The sequence below is a fragment of the Salmo salar genome, chromosome 22, assembly GCF_965601325.2.
Source record: "Salmo salar chromosome 22, fSalSal1, whole genome shotgun sequence".
In the NCBI taxonomy this organism is placed as follows: Eukaryota; Metazoa; Chordata; class Actinopteri; order Salmoniformes; family Salmonidae; genus Salmo; species Salmo salar.
The window spans coordinates 48,224,946-48,248,459 of NC_138312.1; the positions used below are offsets into that span (position 1 = coordinate 48,224,946).

The 23,514-nt window shown below is 46.0% G+C and overlaps 1 protein-coding gene across 1 annotated transcript in view; it reads right to left on the reverse strand.

The window, feature by feature from the left end:
• Positions 1 to 23,514, reverse strand: part of LOC106583601 (disks large-associated protein 4) — a 216,127-nt gene that overhangs the window by 151,767 nt on the left and 40,846 nt on the right. The window contains exon 2 of the mRNA XM_045705451.2: positions 11,429 to 11,495. The gene's annotated coding sequence lies outside the window, so the exon portion shown is untranslated. The remainder of the gene's footprint in view (positions 1 to 11,428; positions 11,496 to 23,514) is intronic.

Genomic DNA, 23,514 nt, shown 5'->3' on the forward strand with positions numbered 1-23,514 from the left:
AATGTAAGGGTGATATACAGAAGATAGCCCAATTTGGTAAAATACCAAGTCCATATTATGGCAAGAATAGCTCAAATAAGCAAAGAGAAACGACAGTTCATCGTTACTTTAAGTAGGTCAGTCAATGCGGAAATTTCAAGAACTTTGAACGTTTCAAAGTGCAGCCGCAAAAACCATCAAGTACTATGATGAAACTGGCTCTCATAAGGACACAGGAAAGGAAGACTCAGAGTTACCTCTGCTGCAGAGGATAAGTTCATTAGAGTTACCAGCCTCAAAAATCTGCAATTAACTGCACCTCAGATTGCACCTCACAGAGTTCAAGTAACAGACACATCTCAACATCAACTGAGGAGACTGCATGAATCAGGCCTTCGTGTTTGAATTGCTGCAAAGAAACCACTACTAAAGGACACCAATAAGAAGAATAGACTTGCTTGGGCCAAGAAATACGAGCAATGGACATTAGACCGAAGAAAATCTGTCCTTTGGTGTGATGAGTCCAAATTTGTGATTTTTGGTTCCAATCGCCATGTCTTTGAGAGACACAGACTGAACTGGTGATCTCTGTATGTGTGGTTCCCACCGTGAAGCATGGAGGAGGAGGTGTGAGGGTGTGGGGATGCTTTGCTGGTGATACTGTCAGTGATTTATTTAGAATTCAAGGCACACTTAACCAGCATGTCTACCACAGCATTCTGCAGCGATACGCCATCCCATCTGGTTTGCGCTTATTGGGACAATCATTTGTTTTTCAACAGTACAATGACCCAAAACACACCTCCAGGCTGTGTAAGGGCTATTTTACCAAGAAGGAGAGTGATGGAGTGCTGCATCAGATGACCTGGCCTCCACAATCACCCGACCTCAACCCAACTGAGATGGTTTGGGATGATTTGGACCACAGAGTGAAGGAAAAACAGCCAACATGTGCTCAGTATGTGTTATTTCATAGTTTTGATGTCTTCACTATTAGTCTACAATGTAGAACATAGACAAAATAAAGAAAAACCCTTGAATGAGTAAGTGTGTCCAAACTTTTTACTTGTGCTGTGTGTAAAAAAAGAAACGTCCCTTTTCAGGACCTTGTCTTTCAAAGATAATTCATAAAAATCCAAATAACTACACAGATCTTCATTGTAAAAGGTTTAAGGATACGCCCCTTTTTTTCAATTTCGTCTAAAATGACATACCCAAATCTAACTGCCTGTAGCTCAGGCCCTGAAGCAAGGATATGCATATTCTTGGTACCATTTGAAAAGAAACACATTGAACATTGTGGAAATGTGAAAGGAATGTAGGAGAATATAACAGATTAGATCTGGTAAAATATAATAACAAGAAAAAACCAACCCTTCTTTTGTATTTTTTTGTGCAATCATCTTTGAAATACAAGAGAAAGGCCATAATGTATTATTCCAGCCCAGGTGCAATTCAGATTTTGTTCACCAGATGGCAGCAGTGTATGTGTGACGTTTTAGACTGATCCAATGAACCATTGCATTTATGTTAAAAAAGACTGCCCAAATGTGCCTGATATGTTTATTAATAACTTTTAAATAACTGTTAAATATACTCAGTCATTTAGGAAATCTAAGGCTAGCTTTTTCAAACAGAAATTTGTTTCCTGTAGCACTAATTCCAAAAAGTTTTGGGACACTGTAAAGTCCATAGAGAATGAGAGCACTTCCTCCCAGCTGCCCACTGCACTGAGGATAGGAAACACTGTCACCACTGATAAATCTACGATAATTAATAACTTCAATAAGCATTTTTCTACGGCTGGTCATGCTTTCCACCTGGCTACCCCTACCCTGGCTAACATCTCAGCACCCCCTGCAGCAACTTTCCCAAGCCCCCCTCCGCTTCTCCTTCACCCAAATCCAGACAGCTGATGTTCTGAAAGAGCTGAAAAATCTGGATACTTACAAATCAGCTGGGCTAGACAATCTGGACCCTCTCTTTCTAAAATGATCCGCTGAAATTGTAGCAACCCCTAACACTAGCCTATTCAAACTCTCTTTCGTACCGTCTGAGATCCCCAAAGATTAGAAAGCTGCCACGGTCATCCCCCTCTTCAAAGGTGGAGACACTCTAGACCCAAACTGTTATAGACCTATATCCATCCTGCCCTGCCTTTCTAAAATCTTTGAAAACCAAGTTAACAAACAGATCACCGAACATTTCGAATCCCACCGTACCTTCTCCGCTATGCAATCTGGGTTCCGAGCTGATCATGGGTGCACCTCATGGGTGCACCACGCTCAAGGTCCTACACGATATCATAAACGCCATTGATAAGAGACATTACTGTGCAGCCTTCTTCATCAACCTGTCCAAGGCATTCGACTCTTTCAATCACCGCATTCTTATCGGCAGACTCAATAGCCTTGGCTTCTCAAATGATTGCCTCACCTGGTTCACCAACTACTTCTCTGATAAAGTTCAGTGTGTCAAATCGGAGGGCCTGTTGTCCGGACCTCTGGCAGTCTCTATGGGGGTGCCACAGGGTTCAATTCTCGGTCTGACTCTTTTCTATGAAAATATCAATGATGTCGCTCTTGCTGCTGGTGATTCTCTGATCCACCTCTACGCAGACGACACCATTCTGTATACATCTAACCCCTCTTTGGACACTGTGCTAACAAACCTGCAAAAGAGCTTCAACGACTCATAGCACTCCTTCCGTGGCCTCCAACTGCTTTAAAATGCTAGTAAAACTAAATGCATGCTCTTCAACCGATTGCTGCCTGCACCCTCCCGCCCGACTAGCATCCCTACTCTGGACAGTTCTGACCTAGAATATGTGGACAACCACAAATACCTAGGTGTCTGGTTAGACTCTAAACTCTCCTTACAGACTCACATCAAGCATCTCCAATCCAAAATTAAATCTAGAATCGGCTTTCTATTTCGCAACAAAGCCTCCTTCACTCTTGCTGCCAAACATAGCCTCGTAAATCTGACTGTCCTACCCATCCTTGACTTCAGCGATGTCATTTACAAAATAGCTTCCAACACTCTACTTAGCAAACTGGATGTAGTCTATTACAGTGCCATCCGTTTTGTCACCAAAGCCCCATATACTACCCACCACTGCGACCTGTATGCTCTCGTTGGCTGGCCCCCACTACATATTCGTCGCCAAACCCACTGGCTCCAGGTCATCTATAAGTCTTTGCTAGGTAAAGCCCCGCCTTATCTCTGCTCACTGGTCACCATAGCAGCACACACCCGTAGCACGTGCTCCAGCAGGTATATTCCACTGGTCATCCCCAAAGCCAACACTTTCTTTGTCTGCCTTTCCTTCCAGGTCTCTGCTGCCAATGACTGGAACAAATTGAAAAAATCACTGAAGCTGGAGTCTTATCTCCCTCTTTAACTTTAAGCATCAGCTGTCAGAGCAGCTTACCAATCACTGTACCTGTACACAGCCAATCTGTAAATAGCACACCCAACTACCTCATCCCAATTGTATTACTTACCCTCTTGCTCTTTTGCACCCCAGTATCTCTACTTGCACATCATCATCTGCACATCTATCATTCCAGTGTTAATGCTAAATTGCAATTATTTCGCCTCTATGGGCTATTTATTGCCTTCCTCCCTACTCTTCTACATTTGCACACACTGTACATAGATTTTTCTATTGTGTTATTGACTGTACGTTTGTTTATGTGTGTTGTTGTGTTGTTGTTTTTGTCACACTGTTTTGCTTTATCTTGGCCAGGTCGCAGTTGTAAATGAGAACTAGTTCTCAACTGGCCTTCCTGGTTAAATAAAGGTGAAATAAAAATAAAAATAAAATGAACCATTAACAATTAATGAACATGCATCTGTGGAACGGTCGTTAAGACACTAACAGCTTACAGACAGACGGTAGGCTACTAATCTCACAGTTATGAAAACTTAGGACACTAAAGAGGCCTTTCTACTGACTCAGGGTCCCTGCTCATCTGCATGAATGTGCCTTAGGCATGCTGCAAGGAGGCATGAGGACTGCAGATGTCGCCAGGGCAATGAATTGTAATGTCCGTACTGTGAGATGCCTAAGACAGCGCTACAGGGAGACAGGACGGACAGCTGATCATCGTAGTAGCAGACCACATGTAACAACACCTGCACAGGATCGTTGCATCCGAACATCACACCTGCGGGACAGGTACAGGATGGCAACAACAACTGCCCGAGTTACACCAGGAATGCCCACCCCTCCATCAGTGCTCAAACTGTCTGCAATAGGCTGAGAGAGGCTGGAGTGAGGGCTTGTAGGCCTGTTGTAAGGCAGGTCCTCACCAGACATCACCGGCAACAACGTCGCAGGACCAGACAGGACTGGCAAAAAGTGCTCTTCACTGACTAGTCGCGGTTTTGTCTCACCAGGGGTGATGGTCGGATTCGCGTTTATCATCAAAGCAATGAGTGTTACACCGAGGCCTGTACTCTGCAGCAGGATCGATTTGGAGGTGGAGGGTCCGTCATGGTCTGGGACGGTGTGTCACTGCATCATCGGACTGAGCTTGTTGTCATTGCTGGCAATCTCAACGCTGTGCGTTACAGGGAAGACATCCTCCTCCCTCATGTGGTACCCTTCCTGCAGGCTCATCCTGACATGACGCTCCAGCATGACAATGCCACCAGCCATACTGCTCGTTCTGTGCGTGATTTCCTGCAAGACAGGAATGTCAGTGTTCTGCCATGGCCAGCGAAGAGCCCGGATCTCAATCCCATTGAGCACGTCTGGGATCTGTTGAATCGGAGGGTGAGGGCTAGGGCCAGGGCCATTCCCCCCATAAATGTCCGGGAACTTGCAGGTGCCTTGGTGGAAGAGTGGGGTAACATCTCACAGCAAGAACTGGCAAATCTGGTGCAGTCCATGAGGAGGAGATGCACTGCAGTACTTAATGCAGCTGGTGGCCACACCAGATACTGACTGTTACTTTTGACCTCCCCTTTGTTCAGGGACACATTATTCCATTTCTGTTCGTCACGTCTGTGGAACTTGTTCAGTTTATGTCTCAGTTGTTGAATCTTGTTATGTTCATACAAATATGTAAACATGTTAAGTTCGCTGAAAATAAACACAGTTGACAGTGAGAGGGCTTTTTTTTTGCTGAGTTTACATGCAGTACATACATACATACATGTGTCATGACTGTCCTGATCAGGTCAGGTTACAGGAGACCACAACCCTACTGATTATCTCTCACCCCCAACAGAGGAGGAGAGATCTAGGGGTCTGAAGATGTGGGGGTTTTATGACCCCTCACGCCCATGATAAATCTTAGGCCCCAGACAAAATTCCTTTGTCCTCTCACTATGGAGAACCAGCCTCAGAACATTAAACATGCAATAAAGGGACTTTGGAACAATGGTTTCCGTCAGCCACAATGTTGGTCATGATGATAGATGGAATATGAAAATGTATGTAATTTTTGTTTTGTTATTAAAGGTTAATAGATGACGTTATTACGAAAACATTGTAACTTTAAGAGTTTTCCCAGTATATGCCTGATGTTTATACATTGTACGTTGTGTGGAAAATGTCCAAATCAAAGAGAATCTCTGCCCTGCTACCTCTAATGCAGCTGGGCTTGTTACACCCCAGTAAAGAACATCCACAACTCAAACGACATCACATTAGAACAAGGTGAAAGTACCCCAGGTAGACATTTGCTGGCAAAGCGCACAATACAACATGTTTTATTATGGAGAGGATGTATCATGCCAGTCAATGGGGAGCCTGTAACGTTACAGTTTAGGAGTTTACCAAATCAGTCACTGCCTTCATAATAAGTGCATCTATGATGTTGTCCCCACAGTGACCGTACGTACAAATCCCAACCAGAAGCATTGGATTACAGGCAACATCCACACTGAGCTAAAGGCTAGAGCTAGCACTTTCAAGGAGCGGGACATTAATTCAGGCGCTAAAAAGAAATCCCGCTACAACATCTGATGAGCCATCAAACAGGGAAAGCATCAATACAGGACAAAGATCGAATCCTACTGCAATGGCACTGACGCACGTCGGATATGTCAGGGCTTGCAAACTATCATGAATTATAAAGGGAAACCCATCCATGAGCTTCCCAATGACGTGAGCCTACCAGACTTGCTAAATGCCTTCTATGCTCGGTTCGATGCAAGCAACTCTCAACCATCCATGAGAGCACCAGCTTTTCCAGATGACTGTGTGATCACGCTCTCCGTAGCTGATGTAAGACCTTTAAACAGGTTAACATTCACAAGGCCGCAGGGCCATGCGGATTACCAGGATGTGTACTCAGAGTATGCGCTGACCAGCTGGCAAGTGTCTTCACTGAAATGTTCAACCTCTCTCTCACCCAGTCTGTAATACCTACATGTTTCAGGCAGACCATCATAGACCCTGTGCCCAAGAATGTCTAAATGACAGGTTACCCCATAGCACTCACATCTGTAGCCATGATATGCTTTGAAACGCTGGTCATGGCTCACATCAACACCATCATCCCCAGACATCTGGACCCACTCAAATTCGCATACCACCCCATCAGATCCACAGATAATGTAATCCCTATTGCGCTCTACACTGCCCTCTCCCACCTGGACAAGAGGCACACCTATGTAAGAATGCTCTTCATTGACTACAGCTCAGCGTTCAACACCATAGTTCTCTCCTAGTTCATCACTAAGCTAAGGACCCTGGGACTGAACACCTCCCTCTGCAACTGGATCCTGGACTTCCTGACGGGCTGCCCCCAGGTGGAGAGGGTAGGCAACAACACATCTGCCACACTGACCCTCAACATGGGGGCCCCTCAGGGGTGCGTGCTTAGTCCCCTCCTCTACTCCCTATTCACCCACGACTGCATGGCCAGGCACGACACCAAAACCACTGTCTCAACGACAACGATGAGACAGCCTATAGGGAGGAGGTCAGAGACCTGGCAGTGTGGTGTCAGGGCAACAACCTCTCCCTCAACGTCAGAAAGTCAAAGGAGCTGATCATGGACTACGGGAAACAGAGGGCAGAGCACGCCCCTATTCATGTCGACAGGACTGTAGAGTGTCAGGTCAAGAGCTTCAAGGTCTTCTGTGTCCACATCACTAAGAATCTATCATGGTCCACACACACTAACACAGTTGTGAAAAGGGCACAACAATGCATATTCCCTCTCAGGAGGCTGAAAAGATTTGGCATGGGCCCTCAGATCCTCAAAAAGTTTAGAGCATCTTGAGAGCATGGAGAGCATTTTGACTGGCTGGTATGGCTACTGCTTGGCATCTGACCGTACAGAGGGTCTTGCGTATGGCCCAGTACATCACTGGGGCTGAACTTCTGCTACCCAGGACCTCTATATCAGGCGGTGTCAGAGGAAGGCCCTAAAAATTGTCCAAAACTTCCGCAACGCTAGTCATAGACCGTTCTCTCTGCTACTGCATAGCAAGCGGTACCGATGCAGCAAGTCTTTTTATTTTTTATTTATTTTACCTTTATTTAACTAGACAAGCCAGTTAAGAACAAATTCTTATTTTCAATGACGGCCTAGGAACAGTGGGTTAACTGCCTTCTGGAAGTTTGGAACCAACAGGACCCTGAACAGCTTCTACCCCCAAGCCATAAGACTCCTAAATAGTTAGTTAAATAGTCTGGGTAGCTATTTGGTTAACTATCTGCATTGACCCTTTTTGCACTGACTTTTTTTACTTTTTTTCACATACGCTGCTGCTACTGTTTATCATCTATCCTGTTGCCTAGTCACTTTATTCCTAGTTATATGTAAATATCTACCTCAATTACCTCGTACCCCTGCATATCGACTCGGTACTGGTACCCCGTGTATAAAGCCAAGTATAAAACCATCGTTACTCATTGTGTATTTATTATTACTTTTATTATTATGTGTTTTACTTATTACTCTCTCTTTCTCTCTACATTGTTGGGAAGGGCCCATAAGTAAGCATTTCACTATTAGCCAACACTTGATGTTTACCAAGCATGTGATGATTAAAATCTTATTTGGTTTGATTTAACATGGAAAAGCCAGATGCACTGAGAGAGTTGGTGAGTGACTTTATGCGCCGTGGATGAGAAAAGCATCCATGCATAACGTATGGACATGGTTACATTTAGCCAAAGGTAAGACTGAAAGGTATACACAGTGCTGTGGAGTGGTACAAATGACTGGCAGTGTGGGTCTATACCCTGCAAGGGCTTGCTATAAGCTAATGTAAACATAGCATAGCTCTGTATTGTCTAATGGGTTCAATACATACAGTATAATTAAGCAATAAGGCACGAGGAGGTGTGGTACATGGCCAATATACCACGTCTAAGTGCTGTTCTTACGCACGACGCAACACGGTGTGCCTGGATTACAGCCCTTAGCCGTGGTATATTGGGCATATATCACAAACCCCCGAGGTGTCTTATTGCTATTATAAACTGGTTACCAACGTAATTAGAGCAGTAAAAATAAATGTTTTGCCATACCCGTGGTATACGGTCTGATATACCATGGTTGTCAGCCAATCAGCAGTCAGGAAGTGAACCACCCAGTTAATAATTACACAATATCCACTGAGCAAATGTTATGCTAGCCCCTTCATACTCGTCTATGAATTGTATGATTACTTTTATCACGTCAGTTTCCAGCTGAAATCATAGTAAATCAAGAGTGTGGGACTATAAGGTTCTATCTGCATCTTGGTCAAGATTGAGTTATTGACATAGCCTTGTTCTGTTCAATGTTCACTACCTATACGTACAGTAGTCTAAATACCCCAATTCAGGTTGTTTAGTTTAAAAAAATACAAGATAAAAAATTGCTGACACCATTCAAACCAATGAGGGTTCAGAACTTTAAAGCCAGTTATCTCTGAATTATCTTTTTGCAGACAGAACTTTATAGTCCCCAGCTCTTGTAATGGGTTTACTTTGACAAACTGTATGCCACAGTCATAGGGGAAAATCGGCAAACTCCCTTGCAACGTTCTCATGATAAATAACGCACGCGGATTGCCAACCTGGTATCAGTTTATATGCATCATGTTGTGAAGCTTTTGCAAAAAAGATATGCGGGGGGTGTACAGTAGATACCCTGGTACACAGTAGCCTCTGATAGATAAAATCAAAACAGAGTAATAGCATCAACAATTCATCAACTAGATAAAATGCAATGCAATAAGCCGAGCTCTCCGAGAAAACAATATAGAAGTGAGTAAAAGTGAGTGGGCTGATTGAAGCAAATGTAATAAGCCTTGGGGGAAACTAGAGAATCTCTCGTGCTTGGATATTAAATATTCCTCAAACAGTATCATCATGGGATAAATCAGCTATTTGTTTACTAGCACTCCTTCTGATAAACCAAGGGCTACATGTTTTGCTAACATCGAGCTAGCCTTACAACAGTCAATAGACAGTATGTTTACAGCACAGCTATCATCAATTGCAACATACCTGAAATTGTAAGTGTAACCACATTTCTCAATGGGCTTGCTTGACGGACAGCGGGAAAGTGTGGCGGACATTTCTGTAATGAAATCATAAATCATCATAGCTGGGCAGAAGCTTCTATTCTTGGTGACACACGAGAGAGAACACACGGCCTACAGTACATGGCATTGTCATTAGTATGCACAGATATTTACAGTACATCTATTTACTTCCATTTGCAATTCAGATGAAATGGTAAGCTCTCCCTAATAATTCTGCTGCCTTTTATTTGTAGGAACACCCTAATGTAAAAATCTACAATATTCAACAATATGGCCTGGAAGGTTAGGGGGAAAGACTGATTTGACAAACAGAAACACTGGTTCAAATCCCTGGAGGGTGGGGAACTCAAGCCTTGTTCGGAATAAGTGAGGTACTTATCCTTTTCCCAACACCCTGCCATGTAAGGAGCAATTAGAGAAATAAAACAATGGGTTTGTTCCTCCTTAGCGTGTTTATTTACATGTTTATTACCCCCTAAAACGATGATGAATGTCTGCAACGGTTGTTCCAGTGGCCATAGGTCATGTGCTAATTTCAGGGCCAATCATGTGCTGGTCTCCCAAGGCTGTTTGACTCAAGGAGGAATATGATTGGCCTTGAGCTCTGAAACGTCACCATGTTGCTATAGAGCGATAGGCTCATAGAGTGACCTCTCCTCTAAATGGACCCTATAAGATTTGAATTCAGAGGTCAGAGTTGCTGTGCGTGTGTGCGTGTGGGTTTAGGACGCGTAATGGGAACAACCATTTATATGTAAAAGGGGATGTTTGAGGATTGCAGAATGCATACACGTAGCATGCATGTTTTCCTTGTAATCGCATGGGTCTTCTTTGAAAACGACAGCTCGAAGTATGTGTAGCTTCTGCTCTCTCTGATGTTTTATTCTATAAGCTTTTATCAAATGGGTCACTGTTTCATGACCATTTATGTTCCGGGAACCCAACAGAGCGAGAAATCACGGACGCAACAGCTGTAGCAAAATATTGAATTGGTCTGAAGTGTGATAACCAAGTAGCCACTATCACTATCCTGAAATATATAAGACCCACAGTTTAACAGCTTAACTAGTTAGAGTCATGCTTCTAGCAGAGTGCAAATACACACATTCCTGTGTTTATCCAAAACCAAAATGTATTTAATTATTTCCTAATCATCCTAACTTGATTCCTTCCATCCAATTGGTAGAGAGAGGAGGGATTGTTTAAAAAACGTTTCATTGTACTTCGGAAGTAGCTGTTCAAGAGGAACAGTATCTCAGGTAAATACATATCTACACTTGCTCTGAATTAAATCCTAACACACTACAATAAATAACTTAGTCCAGTGGTGTACTTTAGGGTTATATCCCAAGACCACTCATAATGTTGGGCATCGGGCTAGTTCAGTAAGTGCTCGGCAGGCAACAGTGTGTGTGCCTTTGGCTAACAAAACAGGTCTTATCATGCCTGAAACCGCAGAACACTACTACGACATATGTGCTCATGTTATACCCTAGCCATTCATCATTATATAAATTGTAATTTATATTATTTTCTAAGTTCAAAAGTGAACTTAGAAAAGCAAGAGATTCATCAAAGCTCATAACACTGGACAAAAAGTTCCACCTTTCATGGACCGATCCTTTTGTCAGTCTGACAGTGATGCTCCATCCAAATGTCTGGTATCCATCAACGTTCAACCTGGGCAAGGACAATGTCAACTGCCTCCCCCATAAGCTAATTCCCTAGGTAGTTCAGCCTTTTCAATGAATCCAGCATCAACCACAAGTAGGTCAGTGTTTCCTTAGGACTCAAACCACCAGTGTCCTTCACAATGTCAGCCAGATTCGGATGGAAGGAAGAAAGCAAGGAGGTGACAGGACCCAAAGAGGAGGGAATGTCACTTTGCACTTTTGAAGACCAGGGACACTTTGGTAGAAGATATCTGATATTCCAGCACACATACCTTGTTGAATGGTTTGGATAATCCGTCTTCAAAGACATGGACGTAGAGGTCAATAGATAAAGAAATCCTGCAACACAAAATGGAGGGAAACATTAGCATGATTAGCCATAGTAATAGTGAAAGTTACAATACACATTCACATCTTTTGTGAGCCTTCTGTAGTAAATAGAGGACTTGGCAGGGTACAAGGAATTGAGGAATATAGACTTTGTACATTAATACTGCTGATTCGAGTTTGAATTAATTAGTTTTTCAGAGAATTGAATAGCTTTAGCTTAAAAGGCAATGAGTCAGCAAATAACACAAGATTTAATGCAGTTCATCTTAATCTAGTGTCTTCAAAACCCTACTTATCTTTTCGGTAATTATCAACAGAAGAAATTGAATTATCCAGCCATTTCTTTGTTTTGGAAATCAATTAGGCCTATCTTTCAGAGTTATGCGAATTGGAGCAACTTTGGAGATCAGACAATTTAATTAAGAATCCTAACTTCTGATTAAGATCATTCTTCAGGAAGCAGCTCCGGTGGGGACTTTCCCTTAAAAGTGAACCATTAAAGTTTTAGAAAGGATATTTTCCCAATGAGAATTGTTTCACAATATTGAACATACCACATAGCGTTGTAAAAGCATTTCTGGCTGTAATAATCATTAAAACTTCAAAACCAAGAGTTGAGTGTAAACAACAATGTGCATGGAAGACCAGACAAAACTCTGCCCCCTTACAATACTGGTGGAGGTCCTCAATGAGATAAAGCTACATCCATATTATCATCACATGACGCCACATAGCAAAAGCCATACATATACAGTAGTGTGGATAAGAGTTGTCACAATAACACAGAAGGTTGGTGGCAACTTATTTGGGGAGAACAGGTTTTGTGGTAATGGCTGGAGTGGAATAAGTGGGATGGTATCAAATACATCAAACACATGTGTTGCACATTGCTTCGTTCCAGCCATTATTATGAGCCATCCTCCCATCAGCAGCCTCCACTGCACAGTAAGTCTATTACTAATTCTGTCTTCCTTTTTGATAACACAGTGGGATGAGGGATGAATGTTGATTGATGGCAAATGTGGCCGTACCAGCCCTTTCCTTTGGTGGGATGGACGACTACTATGGAAGCCTAAGGGTGAATGGGTTTTGTTCTACTCTAGTCCCCTGATACCTTGGCTTGGACCCAATAGGGTCATCTAGGCCAGGTTGGGGTCTTAGCTTACCATTGCCCTGCAACCTGCTGCTGCGCTTGACTTTGATCGTGTGTGTGTGTGAGTGAGTGTGCGTGCGTGCGTACACTCGTGTGTGTGTGTGTGTGTGTGTGTGTGAGTGAGTGTGCGTGCGTGCGTACACTCGGGGGGGGGTGTGTGTGTGTGTGTGTGTGTGTGTGTGTGTGTGTGTGTGTGTGTGTGTGTGTGTGTGTGTGTGTGTGTGTCTGCATGCAGTTAGCTCTTGTTCAATCAATGCTATCACAGTTCAGCTCTTGTTCATCCAACAGAACAGGACCCCCTTAGAGACACATCAAGAGGGATTTGCACATATCATTCCTAGCATTCTAGCCTTTAGCCACAATCAAATGTGTCGGATACATCAACACAAGGTGAGAGCCGTGATAATTAATGATAGTGACAGGACCGACAGGATAAACTAGATAGAAAATAAGTTAAATCAATATTCGGACTAGACCGCACAAATAGACCAGCCAAAACGATGGCAGCTTGAGTCAAGATGCTGAAGCCTGAGGGAGAGGGATGTGTCGGATCATGTTAGACATAGAAGAAAAAGAAAGGCTTCATGTTTTGCTGACTGAGCAGCGACAAAAGATGTACACATAGCTCACAGGTTAACATTAGTCAGCAGGAAGTCTTGACTGGAGGGTTTGTTTGACCATGTATTGTACAGCTGACCAGCCATTAGGGCTCAATGCAGTTTCAGTTTCCTAAGGCATCGCTAACACTGGTGCTAACCACAGGACCCTTATAGCATACAGAAGCTCAGTGTGTGGTGGTGCATTAACCTACAGTAGCACTCCACTGACACACATACATTACAGCCTCTGTTTCAGCAGCGCAGTGGGGCCATCTGAGCTCAACCACTCACAGTCCACTCAGTTAAGAAATCTTAACTTCAGGGCACTCTCTCTCCCTGTCTCTCTCTTTTTCTCTTACTCACTCACTCACATACACACATACAGACACGCACGCATACACGCACGCATGCACGCACGCACGCACGCACGCACGCACGCACCACACACACACACACACACACACACACACACACACACACACACACTTGGCCTACTTTTTATTATTCTACCTCAGGAATCTATAGCATGAATGACCAAACTCTTCTTGAGATTAAAAAAACTGTCCACCCTTCCCCCCGTTTCTCCTCCACCTCCTCCTCCATGCTTCTCCTCTCACACTCGAATCGCAGAGGGCGCATAGCAACGGCTGCTACTCCGCTGGGAGATCAGTGTGAAGAAATCTATTTCCAGATAAACAAACTGAACATATCACCCCTCTGTTATCTCTTTCTTTCTCTCTCGTTCATTCTATTGTGATATACACCCCCTGGCCGTTATAAAGGTGCTCAGGCACACACAATGCACATGCAATGCACCATGGGAGATATGCTCCCATAATCTGTTTTGGCTGGAGGGGTGCAGTGAGTCTGTTTCCCTCTCTCTGGTCATCGACAGGCCTAGCCTTATAGTCCGGGGTAAATATGGAGAGAGCAACATGCGGTTCATAGCTAGGCTAATAAGGCTTGAATCAAAAACATCCACCGAAACACCTTTATTAAAAACAAAGGCACTATGGATCTGGGGGAGCTGTGGTGCATAAGGAAGAAGGGACTGAAGAGATGATGGGGACATTTAGCTTAAATGTGAGTTTGGTGTTTGGGTGAGTGATTTGGCCATTGTGAAGAGTTTGTAGTTTGATCTCTTATGTGACAGTGGTTTGTAAAGTTGTTTCTGTCACGACTTCTACCGAAGTTGATGCCCCTCCTTGTTCGGGTGGTGCTCGGCGATCGACGTCACCGGTCTTCTAGCCACCATTGATCAGTTTTTCATTTTCCATTGGTTTTGTCTGGTGTCTTTACACACCTGTTTCATATCCCAGTAATTATATGTTGTGTATTTAACCCTCTGCTTCCCCTCATTTCTCTGTCGGTGATTGTTTGTTTGTTATGTACGTGTTGTTTATGTATCGGTGTGCGACGGGTTATTGTTTTACCCGGATTAATTTTCTACGTGGTTTTTGGAAATAAATACTCCATTTTTTAACCACTCTGTTTTCTCCTGCGCCTGACTTCCCTGCCACCTACATACACGGACTATGACAGTTTCGATGGAATCAGCTTGTCATTGATTTATGCAAGTGCAAATGCAAGTTTCTTTGTCAGCCGAGTGAGTTGTAATAACAAGTTGCAAGATATGAGGCTTTCATAATAACAAATGTACCATAAATGTCAGGTATTTATTGAATTTGATAAAATATCACGTGTGCTGACACTTGATTGGTGCAGTATTTTGACCATGCCAATACCATTAGACAACCTAATATAGCAGCAATTTCAACTGTATGTGCAGTCCTCCAATGTGTTTTTATCAACTACATATGGGTTGCTAGTGTAAAGGATGTCACACTGCTTGCTTAGTGAGTACCACTTCCACCTGATTTGGCTCCACCAAGGCTCGAACCGAGGACCTCTGCCTGGCTAGCACACGTGACCACCCTCCCGAAGTGTCTTACCAGTTGAGACACCGAAAAGAGTAGCTATTCGGCGGCACAATTGGCGACACTTTAGGCTGAGCTGTAAGTTTCACATCTACACTAGCACTGTCTATACTGTAAACAATGTACTATAATGAGGTGGTTCCACAACAGTGGAAGCGTTAAATATTTTTGGTATCTCAGATTGTTCTGGCAATCCTCACATTTTATTGGGAGGAAGGATGTTTAACATACTTTTTACATTTATCACAAACCATTTTTGAGAAAATCTATTTTATTCAATTTTAGACCTATACATGACCCTATGATCTGTGAACCATACATGATACAGACAACATTTTGGTGTCATACTCCTTAAAGTGTGCTCTAAAAAATGTAGTATGTTTTGATAAAAAAAAAAAAAATCCTCAAAAATGTATTCAACATTACAAATATTAACATTAATATCGCAAAAACTGCCTTTATTTATTTTGTTCATTTTAAGACATATTGTTTGTAACAATATACTGTACTCTTCACACATGTCCAATTTCCAGAGTAGGCTCTCTGGTACTTTTAATGATATGACCCATTTTATACATATATATTGATATTATAGGTCATTAACCAAATACAGCCCTCATTTAGGGTTGTACATTCAGCAAATCACCAGCAGAGTTCCCTTTGAATCCATTTTCCCATTCACTGTGTTGGTGGCACTCATAAAATGGATCATATGAAACAGCAGAGAGCCCTCTCTGAAAATGTGATTTAATTGAAGAGTATATTGTTCCAAACAATACGTCTTAAAATGAACAAAATAAAAAGGCTGGTTTTGATATATTAATATTCACGGATCATAGGATCTTACAGGAGGCATGTATATGAGGGATGTATAGGTCTGAAAAGGGCCTAAAATGGACACTTTCATTATCATAAAAAAAATAATGGTTGGTGATACAAAGGGTTTGTGTAAAAAATGGTTTGTGAAAAAGCATTTAAAAAATCTTTCCCCCTAATTAAGTTTCTACATGAAAATTGCCAGAACAATCTGAGATAACCCCAAAAATGTTTGCTCCTGCTGGTGTGGCATCACCCAATGGTAGATTTGACATACAGTAAAAAAAACACTTAACCACCAGGTATAGCATCGCTCTGGTTTGCCCCTGGGATGGCCCTTGCCGTGTTAACCTTTTACTGCAGTGGGCTAAATCAGGGTCACACAAAAAGTATACACCTCACACACATGGTTAAGGGCTTAAAAAAACAATCCCAGTATTTGTATAACAAAACAATTTGACATAGAAACACCGGATCTTCTGCATTAAAAAGAAAAATGTTTATTAATTATGAAATTATTAAAACATTAACATTCCACCCATGAGGCCACTTAAGGGCGATTTGGTCATTTGACTGCAGGAAATTACCAACCGTAACCATGACAAACATCATTGTGACAAACGCCCTAGTTAACAGGCGGTAAAAAGTTGGCCACACTGCAGTTCACACAGAGAGGAAGGGGAAGCCTGCCCACAGCCCTCAATCATCAGCCATACAGGATATCCTGCTGTGCCTGGCACACCTTCACCACTTCCCTCTTCTCCCTCCCCCATCACTCCCTCTTCCTTCCCGGATGGGCCTTGTTCTCTCTATCCTTCCCCCCTCTTTCTCCTACATGGTATTGGATCACATTATGCTGTTAGCTCTCTCTTTCTTTAAATAATGCATTTTCATCTTGTGTTTTCAATTTCTCTTATACACACATACCCTTTTAAATATCCTCCCCCTTATCTTCTTTTCTTTCTCTCTGCTACCCTTCCTTCTTTCTATTTTCCTCTCTTTCGCTTTACATTTCAATGTTAGGTTTTAGTGGCGTGACTGCGTCTACTACCGTCACAAAAGCGAGACAATTTCACGAAAGACATGGTTACGGGGAAAAAAACGAGACACTTGCTCCATCTCTGTCTTGTACCCCCCCCCCCCCTACCCCCCCCCCACTTCTCCATTTCAACTCGCTGATATCCCCCCCATTTTTCATCTCTCTTCTCTCACTCTTTCTTCCTCTCCTTCCCTCTGTCACACACTCCCCCATTCCATCTCTCTCAGCCCCTTATCTTCTCCCATAGGCTGAACTTGTGTATCCCCTGGTGTGTGTGTGTGTGTGGTGTGTGTGTGCGGCTGAAATATTAATGTATCTAAGCAGACGACTCCTCCAGCACACTCCCTAGGAGGTGGAGGCCATGGAACGGAGAGAGGGAGGACGAGAGAGGGGGATGAACATAAGTAAGATGGATGAGAAAACTGTAGAAGAGGAATGTCTGGTTGAGTCTGGGTGAGGGTGTGTGTGTGTGTACAGTTGTGTGATAGGTGTGTATAAGAAGTGTTTGTCTGACCTAGTTTTACCATAGCAGAATATACCTTTCAACATAATCATTGGTTTCCAAGTAAGTCAGTCAGTCAGTAGCACTGCACAGTAGCAACCATTTACAGTATAACAGCCAGTGCTTTTGTAGGCTAAATCGGTAACCTTGCTAGCATCCCAATGGCATAGCCAAACACTTGCCAGCTGGCTAATAAACATCCACTCTCTTGCTTCCAGCTCATATGGCGTGTCTTTAGAGCTTGTCAATTGCAATGCCTGTGTTTTGTTCAGTGCTCTTATTCACTCTGTGTGCTGTACTGTGGTGCTTAGATGATCTCCCTCACAAGCCCCAGCTTTGTGGAACCTCACAATGTTTTTGTTGACCCCCTTCTCTTGTTTTCGCTCTCCTAGGGCTGGGCAATATGGCCAAAATAGTATTATCATTTTTCTCATTTTTGACAGTATGAAAGTATTTGACAGTATTTTATGTTTTTTTTATAATAAAAGGGTGGCAACAAAAACTTTTTAAATGTGTCCGCTTGCTTCCCATCCAAAACAGTTTGTGTATATATTATGAATACATTTTGTGATGTTTTAGTTCGTTTTGGTCTTTGGCAAGGTTTTGTTTTCAGCTGTTCGCGCACACAAAGCATTTTCTTGAGGCAAGCCAAAGTTTGGAAGCCGAAGTCTACGCCCCTAAATCGGTGATTGGTCAACAGTAGTGATTCTTCAATGAAGTGTTTATTTTCATTCAATGATAGACGACTCGTTTTCATGCACATTTTTTCACTTGAGAAATACTGCACCAAACATCTTACTTAGTTAGATGTTAAATGCGTGACTAAAATTTATACTGAAAATAATTCTAAATTAATAACAGATTTCTTGAGTTATCTTAGATTAATTCTGTCTATTCTGAGGAATTGTATATTGGCTACGGCGTCTCATTTTTCAAGCGAAGGTCTTTCAAGGGAATATGCAAGCACACTAGGTGCCAACAGAACCGAAGCATGCAGAACCAGTTAGTGGTTTTAATGGGGCTTTCTCTTTTCTGATTGTTTTATACTGTTCAATCAAACTTCAATCAAAAACTATTTTCAGCATTTTCATAAATTTCTGCATCTCCTTCACTCTGAATTTCCTTTACTTTTGTCTTTTGATGCCTCTAGTTTGTGAATAAGTACATTTTCCTTTATCAGAGTAATCAGGGTTGCGGAGTAACAGATTACATGTAATCCTCCCCATCGCTCAACTTTCCTCCCTCTCTCTCGCTCTCCCCCTCTCGCTCTCTCTCTCTCTCTCTTTCCCTCTTTCTCAGCTGTTGGTGAGTAGCGCTGTACTGGGTGACACTAGCGTAGAGGTGACCTTGGTAAGAGCAGCGGTGTCACGGGCTGGCTCGAGGAACAACAGGAGAGGTAGAGTCAGGCGCAGGAGACAGAGAGAGTTCGTGACCACACTTCTTTATTTGAAGCACTGTACGTGGTCGACAAGGTATAGGGGCGCAGCCCTGAACGATTCTGCGGTGGTGTACACAAAATAAAAGAAACCACTGGCAGAAGGAAAAACTAAATACACGTTCTTACGAACACACAAAACCCGGACAAGCAACACAATCACGTACAACCACATACATCCTACGCTAACCTAAATAACCCCCCCTTACTAATGACTAACCCAAAACAGGTGTGTGCCTACCTAGACCTAACCAAACGAAAGTGAAACAAAAAGGGATCGATGGTAGCTAGTAGGCCGGCGACGACGACCGCCGAGCTCCGCCCGGCCGAGGAGGGGCGCCACCATCCGTCACTGTCGTGACAGTACTCCCCCCCTGACGCGCGGCTCCCGCAGCGCGCCGACGCCGGCCTCGAGGACGCCCCGGAGGGCGAGGCGCAGGGCGATCCGGATGGAGGCTGTGGAACTCCCGGATGAGCGCTGGGTCCAGTATGTCCTCCACCGGTACCCAGCACCTCTCCTCCGGGCCGTACCCCTCCCAGTCCACGAGGTACTGCAGGCCCCTCGCCCGGCGTCTGGAGTCCAAGATGGACCGGACTGTGTACGCCGGGGGCCCCCCGATGTCCAGGGGGGGTGGAGGGACCTCCCGTACCTCATTTTCCTGCAGCGGACCAGCTACCACCGGCCTGAGGAGAGACACATGAAACGAGGGGTTAATGCGATAATAAGAAGGAAGTTGTAATCTGTAACACACCTCGTTTATTCTCCTCAGGACTTTAAATGGCCCCACAAACCGCGGACCCAGCTTCCGGCAGGGCAGGCGGAGGGGCAGGTTCCGGGTCGAGAGCCAGACTCTCTCCCCTGGGGTGAACACCGGGGCCTCGCTGCGGTGCCGGTCAGCGCTCGCTTTTTGTCGTACCCTGGTTCGTTCCAGGGATTCCTGCACAGCGTTCCAGGTCTCCCTTGAGCGCTGAACCCATTCCTCCACCGCAGGGGCCTCCGTCTGGCTCTGATGCCATGGCCCCAGGACCGGCTGATAACCCAACACACATTGGAATGGTGATATGTTGGTGGAGGAGTGGCGCAAAGAGTTCTGAGCCATTTCGGCCCATGGCACGAACCTTGCCCACTCCCCTGGCCGGTCCTGGCAGTAGGACCGCAGGAACCTGCCCACCTCCTGGTTTACCCTTTCCACCTGCCCATTACTTTCGGGGTGAAACCCCGAGGTCAGACTGACCGAAACCCCCAGTCGCTCCATAAACGCCCGCCACACTCTGGACGTGAACTGGGGGCCTCGATCTGAGACGATATCCTCGGGCACCCCGTAGTGCCGGAAGACGTGGGTGAATAAGGCTTCTGCGGTCTGCAGGGCCGTAGGAAGACCGGGTAACGGAAGCAGACGGCAGGACTTAGAAAACCGGTCCACAACGACCAGGATCGTAGTGTTGCCCTGAGACGGCGGGAGATCGGTCAAGAAATCCACCGCCAGGTGGGACCATGGTCGTTGTGGAACCGGGAGGGGTTGTAATTTCCCTCTAGGCAGGTGCCTGGGAGCCTTACTCTGAGCGCACACCGAACAGGAGGAGACATAGTGCCTCACGTCCCTCACCAAGGTGGGCCACCAGTATCTCCCACTAAGACCACGCACTGTCCGCTCAACCCCTGGGTGACCCGAGGAGGGAAGCGTGTGAGCCCACCGAATCAGACGATCGCGAACATCGAGCGGAACGTACTTACGACCCACTGGACACTGCGGAGGAGTAGGCTCCGTCCGTAACGCCCGCTCGATGTCCGCGTCCACCTCCCAGACCACCGGTGCCACCAGGCAGGAGGCTGGAAGTATGGGAGTGGGATCAGTGGACCGTTCCTCGGCGTCATGGAGACGAGACAGTGCGTCGGCCTTAGTGTTCCGGGAACCTGGGATATACGAGATGTTAAACCGAAATCTCGTAAAGAACATCGCCCACCTGGCTTGACGCGGGTTCAGTCTCCTCGCCGCCCGGATGTACTCCAGATTGCGGTGGTCAGTCCAGATGAGAAAAGGGTGACGTGCCCCCTCAAGCCAATGTCTCCACACCTTCAGGGCTCTGACCACAGCCAACAGCTCCCTGTCCCCCACATCATAGTTACGCTCCGCCGGACTCAACTTCCTAGAGAAGAAGGCGCAGGGGCGGAGCTTTGGGGGGGCGCCCGAGCGCTGGGACAGCACGGCTCCTACCCCAGCCTCGGACGCGTCCACCTCCACTATGAAGGGCAAAGAGGGGTCCGGGTGCGCCAGCACCGGAGCGTCGGTGAACAAAACCTTCAGACGACTAAAGGCCCTGTCCGCCTCCGCGGACCACTGCAACCGCACCGGGCCCCCCTTCAACAGTGAGGTAATGGGAGCCGCCACCTGACCAAAGCCCCGGATAAACCTCCGGTAGTAATTGGCAAATCCCAAAAACCGCTGCACCTCCTTCACCGTGGTGGGAGTCGGCCAATTACGCACGGCTGAAACGCGGTCACATTCCATCACTACCCCTGATGAGGAAATGCGATACCCCAAGAAAGAGACGGCTGGTTTGGAAAACTCACATTTCTCAGCCTTGACGTATAGGTCATGCTCCACCAGTCGCCCAAGCACTTTACGCACCAGAGACACATGCTCGGCGCGTGTAGTGGAGTAGACCAGAATGTCATCGATGTACACCACTACACCCTGACCGAGCAGGTCCCGTAGAATCTCATCCACAAAGGATTGAAAGACTGCGGGAGCATTCTTTAACCCATACGGCATGACGAGGTACTCATAATGGCCAGATGTGGTACTAAATGCCGTTTTCCACTCGTCCCCTCCTCGGATACGCACCAGATTATATGCGCTCCTGAGATCCAATTTCGTGAAGAAGCGCGCCCCGTGAAATGACTCCATCGCCGAGGCGATGAGAGGTAGTGGGTAACTGAAACCCACTGTGATGGCATTTAGACCTCTATAGTCAATGCACGGGCGCAGACCTCCCTCCTTCTTCTTCACGAAAAAGAAGCTCGAGGAGACGGGTGAGTGAGATGGCCGAATGTATCCCTGCCTCAAGGACTCAGTGACGTATGTCTCCATAGCCGCTGTTTCCTCCTGAGACAGGGGATAAACGTGACTACGAGGAAGGGCAGCGCCCACCTGGAGGTTTATCGCACAGTCTCCTCGTCGATGAGGTGGTAATTGGGTCGCCTTCGTTTTACTGAAGGCGATAGCCAAATCGGCATACTCTGAGGGAATGTGCACGGTTGATACTTGGTCTGGACTCTCCACCGTAGTCGCACCGATGGAAACTCCTATGCACCTGCCCGAGCACTCATTTGACCACCCCTTAAGAGCCCTCTGTCCCCACGAAATCTTAGGGTTGTGAGTGGCTAGCCAGGGAATCCCTAGAACCACTGGAAATGCTGGGGAATCGATGAGGAAAAGACTAATCCATTCCTCATGACCCCCCCGCATTACCATGACCAGAGGCACAGTGACCTCCCTGACCAGCCCTGACCCTAGTGGTCGACTGTCTAGGGCGTGCACGGGGAAGGGTTGGTCCAACTGGACCAGGGGAATCCCTAACTTAGCCGCGACCCCACGGTCCATAAAACTCCCTGCTGCGCCTGAATCGACTAGCGCCTTAAACCGGGAGTGAGGGGAGAAACAAGGAAAGGACACTGACACATACATGTGACGGACAGGGGGCTCTGGGTGAGGCTGGTGCTGACTCACCTGAGGTGTCAAAGGAGCGCTCTGCCTGCCCTCCGGACTCCTAGGGGAGTCTCCCTAGCACCGGTCCACAGTGTGCCCTCTGCGACCACATGAGGTGCAGGAGCGACCTCCCCCTCCAGTCTTCCTGGCTGCTGCCCCCCCTATCTCCATAGGCGTGGGAGCAGGAGGACTGGAGGGTGGAATGAGCAGGGCCCGGGTCGGACGTCCGCGGGCGGCCAGCAGATTGTCCAGTCGGATGGACAGATCCACCAGTTGGTCCAGTGTGTGGGTCGTGTCCCGACAGGCTAATTCCCGGCGGACGTCCTCCCTCAAACTACAACGGTAGTGATCTATAAGGGCCCTCTCATTCCACCCTGCTCCCGCGGCCAGGGTCCGGAACTCGAGAGCGAAGTCCTGCGCGCTCCTCGTCTCCTGCCTCAGGTGAAACAGCCGCTCACCCGCCGCTCTCCCCTCCGGGGGATGATCGAATACTGCCCGAAAGCGGCGGGTGAACTCTGGGTAGTTGTCCCTGGCTGAGTCCGGACTGTCCCACACGGCGTTTGCCCATTCCAGGGCCTTACCCGTGAGGCAGGAGACGAGGACGCTGACGCTCTCCTCCCCCGAGGGAGAGGGACGAACGGTCGCCAGGTATAACTCCAACTGGAGCAAGAAGCCCTTACACCCAGCGGCCGTTCCATCGTACTCCCTGGGGGGAGCGAGTTTCACCCCACTGGTACTGGGTGCTGTGGGTGCTGGTGGGGGCGCAGGCTGTTGGCCTGCCGAGTTCAGGGGGCCGAGAGCGCGTCGGTCCCAGCTCTCCAGGCGCGCCAACACCTG